Source organism: Hylobates moloch, unplaced genomic scaffold (genome assembly GCF_009828535.3).
Source record: "Hylobates moloch isolate HMO894 unplaced genomic scaffold, HMol_V3 SCAFFOLD_12, whole genome shotgun sequence".
Classification (NCBI taxonomy): Eukaryota; Metazoa; Chordata; class Mammalia; order Primates; family Hylobatidae; genus Hylobates; species Hylobates moloch.
Window position 1 is genome coordinate 101345913 of NW_026652287.1, and position 7854 is coordinate 101353766.

The following is a 7854-nucleotide window of genomic DNA, read 5'->3' on the forward strand; positions in this document are numbered from 1 at the left end:
CTATCTGTAATCTGTGTATATACAAGTATATACATTTCTACGAAGAATCTGAAAGAGCAAGGAAATGGATTCGCGTCTCTGGAACCTCCAGAAAGGAATGCAGCCATGTTATGGCCTTGATTTTGTCCTAAAAGATGTGTTCAGAATTCTGATATTCAGAACCGTGAGATAATGAGTTTGTGTTGCTGAAGCGGCTCAATATGTAGTAATTTGTTATGGCAGCAATAGCGAACCAATACTAACACAAACAGCCTTTGAAAAGAAAAATAGATAATATTTCATACTTTTAAATCAACAATCTGCGAAGAAGAGAAAGTTATATACTTTCACTCAACCAACCACGTCCTTAAAATTTACAAAGCGTCAACTGAGTCACAGTGGAGGATTTGAAGAAATATTGATCAGACTTTGATAGATTAAGTGAATAAAATATTTATGAGAGTTGAATGGCACAAATGTTCAATCTCATGTGCATATATGATGTTTTGATTGTTTATATATTATGTAAATTTGTATAGAAACATTTCTGGAATATACATATAGCAACAAAGTGGGAATGCGTATTTCTTTTTTTTTTTTTTCTTTTTTTTTTTGAGACAGAGTCTTGCTCTGTCGCCTAGGCTGGAGTGCAGTGGCGCAATCTCGGCTTACTGCAAGCTCCGCCTCCCAGGTTCACGCCATTCTCCTGCCTCAGCCTCCCAAGTAGCTGGGACCACAAGCGCCCGCCATCATGCCCGGCTAATTTTTTGTATTTTTAGTAGAGATGGGGTTTCACCATGTTAGCCAGGATGGTCTCGATCTCCTGACCTCGTGATCTGCCTGCCTCGGCCTCCCAAAGTGCTGGGATTACAGGCATAAGCCACCGCGCCCGGCCTGTATTTCTTTACATATTTCTTTTTGAAACAAGGTCTCTCTGTTGCTCCATCTGAAGTACAATGGCATTATCCCAGCTCACTGCAGCCTCGACCTCCCCAGGCCTAGGTGATTCTGACACAACCATCTCCTGAGTAGCTGGGACTACAGGATCATGCCACCTTGCCTGGCTAAATTTTTTTAACATGTGTTGTTTGTAGAGACGAGGTTTTGCTATGTTGCCCAGGCTGGTCTCAAACTCCTGGGCTCACGGGATCTGCCCACTTTGGCCTTCCAAAGTGTTGGGATTACTGGTGTGAGCCACCGTGTGAGGCCAGGAATACTTATTTATGAAAACATATTGATCAGAAATATCTCTTTTTTTTTTTTGAAATGAAGTCTCCCTCTGTTGCCAGGCTGGAGTGCAGTGGTGTGATCTCGGCTCACTGCAATCTCCACCTTCCAGGTTCAAGTGATTCTCCTGCCTCAGCCTCCTGAGTAGTTAGGATTACAGGTGCGCACCACCACACTCAGCTAATTTTTTGTATTTTTAGTAGAGATGGGGTTTCAACATGTTGGCCCGGATGGTCTCAATCTCCGGACTTTGTGATCCGCCTGCCTTAGCTTCCCAAAGTGGTGAGATTACAGGCATGAGCCACTGTGCCCGGCCATATCTATCGTTTTTAGACCACAAAGTAAGCATCCAAACTGTTAACTACAGGTAACGTTTCCTGATTAGAAGTTCAATTAAATTAGCAGCCAACAATAAGAAGACATTTAGAGAAAAAGCAACACTTTGGAAGCAAATAACATTCTAAATATTCATGGGTTATAGGCTGGGTGTGGTGGCTCATGCCTGTAATCCCAGCACTTTGGGAGGCTGAGGCAGGTGGATCACTTGAGGTCAGGACTTTGAGACCAGCCTGCCCAGCATGCTGAAACCCTGTCTCTACTGAAAATGCAAAAATTAGCTGGGTGTGGTGGCATGCACCTGTATTTTCAATGACTCGGGAGGCTGAGACAGGAGATTCACTTGAACCCGGGAGGTGGAAGTTGCAGTGAGCCGAGATCATGCCACTGCACTCCAGCCTGGGTGAGAGAGTAAAACTCCATCGCAAAAACAAAAACAAATATTCATGAATTACAGAATCACACAACATTAAATTGATAGAACATTAACAAAAAATGTCAATGAAATGATAACATATGAACATTTGTATGATGTAAAATAAGAGAGTGAGAGAGAGAGAGGGAGCACGACAATGACCAAATCAAGATGGAAAGAGGCACCACTGCCCATCCTACAGACATCAAAGGACTAGTGAAGCAAAACTAGAAATCTATGCTAAGATGTTTTACAACTTACATTCAACAGAAAATATCTTGAAGTATACAAACTACCAAAATTTACTCAAGAACAAATATATAGTGTAACATTTCCTATTTTTATTAAAGAAATTCAACTGGCCAGGTTTGGTGGCTCATGCCGTTAATACCAGCACCTTGGGAGGCTGAGGCGGGCAGATCACCTGAGGTCAGGAATTCAAGACCTGTCTGGCCAACATGGTGAAATCCCACCTCTACTAAAAATACAAAAATTAGCCAAGCGAGGTGGTGCATGCCTGTAATCCCGGCTACTCAGGAGGGTGAGGCAAGAGAACTGTTTGAACCCAGGAGGCGGAGGTGGCAGTGAGCCGAGATCACACCACTGCATTCCAGCCTAGGCGACAGAGGGAGACTCCGAAAAAAAAAATAAATGAAATTCAACCTACACTCAGAAATCTCTCCATAGGGAAATTTGGCCTAAATGGGTACACTCTTGATTTCTACCAAATATTTGAGAAAGTAAGAATAACATGGAAAATCTAGCTATCGTTCAGTTCTCACTAGGCTCATCGACTTCTTCATTCCAGTCCCTGGGTTCTTATGGGCCTTTCGGCAGGATGCCCACATCCAGCCAGTTCAGTCCGAGTTCCTTAGTGGGGCAGCAGTTTGGTGCTGTTGGTGTTGCTGGAAGCTCTTTGACCTCCTTTGGAACAGAAATATCAAACAGTGGTACCTTGCCCCAAAGTAGTGCGGTTGGTTCTGCCTTAACACAGGATACACGATCCCTAAAAACACAATTCTCTCACGGTCGTTCAAGCGCTCAGTTCGACCCTTTGAGAAGAAGCCCAACCATGGAACAAGCAGTGCAGACCGCCTGGGCCCACTTACCTGCTCCAGCACCTGCTGGGAGAGGGAGTCTTGTATCAACCAGGCCTTTGCCATCTACCAGCCAAAAAGCAATAGAGAATCAGGAGCACAGGTGAGCTGAAGCACACGACGTTCCAAGGCCAGAAAATGAGCAACTCGGAAATGATAACAAGGGGCAAGTAGCTCCAGGTGCTCCTTCTGCTCCAAGGAGAGGGCGTGGGGGTCATCGGGGTGGCAGGGGAGGATTTGGTATTTGGCGAGATGGGCCAATGAAATTTGAGAAAGACTTTGAAAGTGCAAATGCACAATTCAACAAGGAAGACATGGGCAGAGAGTTTCATAATAAACTTATATTAAAAGAAGATAAACTTGAGAAACAGGAGAAGCTTATAAATAGTGAAGATAAAGGAGACTCAGGAGTTGATACTCAAAGCAGTGAAGGACATGCTGATGAAGAAGATGCACTTGGACCTAATTGCTATTATGACCAAACTAAATCCTTCTTTGATAATATTTCTTGTGATGACAATGGAGAAAGGAGACCAACCTGGGCTGAAGGAAGAAGATTAAATGCTGAAACATTTGGAATCCCACTTTGTCCAACCGTGGCCGTGGGGGATACAGAGGCAGAGGAGGTCTTGGTTTGCGTGGTGGCAGAGGACGGGTACCTTGACCACCCCTTAAGGATTTCGCGGTGGATTCAGAGGAGGTTCCGGGGGCCGGGAGTTTGTAAATTTTGAATATAGGAAAAGCACAGCTTTTGGCCCCTAAAAAGTCTGAATTGATAGTACTGCTTTCTGAAAGAAAGACAACAAAGCTGCTGCATAGTCTACAAACAAGTCTCTGAAAATAGATGAATTTCTGGCTCTTCCTGGTCCTGGAACCTGATTTCAGTCTCTGCGGAGAACGAAGAAGTGAATTCGCTGTACGTTTGCCATCAGCACTGGGTTTTTGTTTTTTGTTTGTTTTTCCGTTTAATTTCAGAGATAAAATGCAGTTAGTTTTGGGGGGAGGAAGCCTCATCTTAAGACATGAGGATTAAATATATTTGGAATAGCAGAAGGTTAAGTAATTTCTTATGTATAGTTAGACTAAAGCAGTACTTCAGTGGGACTTATAAGTAGTGTTTCATCACCGAAAGTTTTTCTTTTTTTTTTTTGAGACGGAGTCTCGCTCTGTTGCCCAGGCTGGAGTGCAGTGGCGCAATCTCGGCTCACTGCAAGCTCCGCCTCCCGGGTTCACGCCATTCTCCTGCCTCAGCCTCTCCGAGTAGCTGGGACTACAGGCGCCCGCCACCACGCCCGGCTAATTTTTTGTATTTTTAGTAGAGACGGGGTTTCACCGTGGTCTCGATCTCCTGACCTCGTGATCCGCCCGCCTCGGCCTCCCAAAGTGCTGGGATTACAAGCGTGAGCCACCGCGCCCGGCCTAGTTTTTCTTTTTAAATCACTGAATTGTATTTGATAATTGCAGGTTGCCTGCAGATAGGGCCGTGATACTCTGTTCTGAGCCAAAGAGGGTGTGTGTGTGTGTGTGTGTGTGTGTGTGTGTGTCTGTATCTTTCTCCTCCTTTCTTTTGGGGAATCTCATAATATTAAATAGCTTATTTCATCAATTAATTAGGGTGCTGGATGGTAGAGAATTTTGTCAGTCAACTATGTACACACGGTAAATACTGTTTCTTAGGCAAACGTAACTTTTTTATATAGTTGTAAAATTCCATTATATTCCATTGCCAAAGAAACATTAAAAACTTCGTAAAGCTATATAAAAGGCAACTTTTTTTTTAAATAAACATTTTAAAGTTAGCCAAAAAAAAAAAAAAAAAAAAAAAAAAGAAAAGGGCAAAGTGATCACTTTTGGCATAGGGTAACCCTTATTTTCTTCCCTGGCAGTAATTTCCAACCAGGCAGATCGTCTAACCCCAAATCACCTAAAAGTGCAGGCCCAGGACGTGCTTATCTCCCCAGTGGGTCGCCTGGAGGGGTGGTGATGGGGGCTGTTGATGACGCGCTCCTTTCCTTTCCCAGCCCGTGTGTTCTCTGAAAAGACATAGCATTTTCTTTCTTTCTTTCTTTCTTTCTTTCTTTCTTTCTTTCTTTCTTTCTTTCTTTCTTTCTTTCTTTCTTTTTTTTTTTTGAGATGGAGTCTCGCTCTGTCGCCCAGGCTGGAGTGCAGTGGCGCGATCTCGGCTCACTGAAAGCTCCTCCTCCCGGGTTCACGCCATTCTTCTGCCTCAGCCTCCCGAGTAGCTGGGACTACAGGCGCCCGTCACCGTGCCCGGCTAATTTTTTTTTTGCATTTTTAGTAGAGAGGGGGTTTCACCGTGTTAGCCAGGATGGTCTCAATCTCCTGACCTCGTGATCCACCCGCCTTGGTCTCCCAAAGTGCTGAGATTACAAGCGTGAGCCACTGCACCCGGCGGATATGATCTTATTTTTAATGGTATTAATTTAATGTACATAGCATTTTCATTTGCAGAGCCCATTATAGAAAAATAAGAACAAAAATATTAGAAGGAAAAGACATAGCATCATTTAGTGTTCATTCATATGAATATGTATATTGTCTACAGCTATCTATATCTGTGTTATATCTATGTCTGTTACACCATCAGAGAGCACCTAAAGTGCAGAGTCTCATCCACAAACTGTTTCTTGCATCTGCTGTAAGAGGCCCTTCCGATGCTCCGTCAGCCCCAGCAGCACCCAACCACTACATGGCATGCATCCTATCTCAGGTCACCCCGAGGATACCACGTGGCCTTGTTCTCATTGCCCCATTGATTTCATGGGTGTGTAGGTCCCTCAATCTGAGATTAAGTCATGAGATGCTCCATTTAAACGGGCAGGAGCCTCTGATTCCTGGCAGAGAGCCACAGTGAGCTCAGCAGAACCCATCTCAGCGCCAGCATCCATCCCGGTCAGGAGGATTTGCTGCCGTCTCCTGGTGGAATGCGCGCCATGTCGTCAAGCGGCCACCAGATGACTCACTGGTCCACTCAAAGGCATCACATCCAGAACGCTCTGCTGGTCACAGGTGAGACTCTCAGCGACAGTGGTGGCTACTTGGTCCTTGGTAAGAGGGAGTCGCTGGTGTTGGTTCCATGCATGTCCTTTTTTCTCTGATTCTTTTATTTTATTTTATTTTGAGACGGAGTCTCACTCTGTTGCCCAGGCTGGAGTGCAGTGGCGCGATCTCGGCTCAATGCAACCTCTGTCCCCTGATTCTCCTGCCTCAGTCTCCCTAGTAGCTGGGATTACAGGCGCCTTCCACCACACCTTGCTGGTTTTTGTATTTTCAGTAGGGAAGGGGTTTCGCCATATTGGCCAGGCTGGTCTTGAACTCCTGACCTCAGATAATCCGCCCACCTCGGCCTCCCAAAGTGCTGGGAATACAGGCGTGAGTCACCGTGCCTGGCAGCATGTCCTTTTTTCTTGCTCCATGGCCACGACACTCATGGGCCCTTCTAGCCTGCACTGGGGCTGCTGAAACAGAGCTGGCTGAAGCTCACTGCATTGGATCCTTAGGTCCCCTAACCCCAGCTGTGGGCGCTCCTGCTTGCTTTTTAGGAGAGGCTCCTGGTCGAGAGCAGACGTTTCTCCTGTCCTCCTCCAGCCTCAGTCTCAGGCAGTTTCTGTGTGCCTGGGCCTTGAGGGTGGGGCTGTCTCTGTGTTTCTGTCCCCGCTCCTCATGGCAGCTGCATTCTCCTGGGTAGGTCTGTTTGGTGGGGAGGGGTTTTCTGTCCCTATTCCCAATTTGCATATCGCTAATGGTATTTGTCTAGGATCACGGTCCAGGATTTGTTCTCTGCACTCTTCCTAGGGTAGAGGGATGTTATGATCCACCTTCTTCTGGCCACAATGAGTCATTACCTGGGATCTGAGGTGGGCAGAATTATCTGAGCCTCTTCCCATGGCTTATGACTTTTTCTCCATGTGAGAGAAGCACCTGGGTGGGAAATGAGATTTCAGGCCATGCACAGTGGAAGCTCTTTCTGTCTGATCACTAATATGGGGTCTCCACCTTGCTCCCAATCCGTCTTGTGAATGCTCAGTTGAGACCCATGGGAACGAACCTGTGGGTGAGTGCACAGTGCCCCTCTGTCTTAGGTCCCCAGGTGTATCTCAGTCTCTGGGGAACTAGAAAACATTGGCTCCCCGCATTTACTGTTAGCTGATGTCCCCCTCTCAGTGTGTACAGCAGCCTCCCACCCTTGTGGGTTCTGTCTCCATGGAACCAGTCATGACACGCCCCCCTCCTTGGCATTCAGGTTACTCAGCTGCTCCTAGAGCTCAGGTTTCTGATGGTCTCTGGAGAAGCTTCCACGATGGAGCTGATCTGAGTTTTCCTCTCTGTTAGGGCCGCGGCGAAACTCTCCAGCTTCCCAAAGTCTGGGCAGAGACCTGGATATAGATTAAGTATGTGTTTATTTACTTACTTACAGGATAGAATTCGCACCATTTTTTGTTTTGAGACGGAGTCTCACTCTGTCGCCCAGGCTGGAGTGCAGTGGCGCAATCTCGGCTCACTGCAAGCTCCGCCTCCCGGATTCACGCCATTCTCCTGCCTCAGCCTCTCCCAGTAGCTGGGACTACAGGCGCCCGCCACCACGCCCGGCTAATTTTTTGTATTTTTAGTAGAGACGGGGTTTCACCGTGGTCTCGATCTCCTGACCTCGTGATCCGCCCGTCTTGGCCTCCCAAAGTGCTGGGATTACAGGCGTGAGCCATCGCACCCGGCCCTCCACAGGACCTCCACAGGACCTCCATGGGACCTCCATAGCATCTCCATAGGACCTCCACAGGA

General features: G+C 46.5%; 1 pseudogene; it reads left to right on the forward strand.

The window, feature by feature from the left end:
* The first annotated feature begins 2708 nt into the window (after positions 1 to 2708).
* Positions 2709 to 3854, forward strand: LOC116479596 (protein LSM14 homolog A-like; annotated as a pseudogene).
* The last annotated feature ends 4000 nt before the right edge of the window (positions 3855 to 7854 follow it).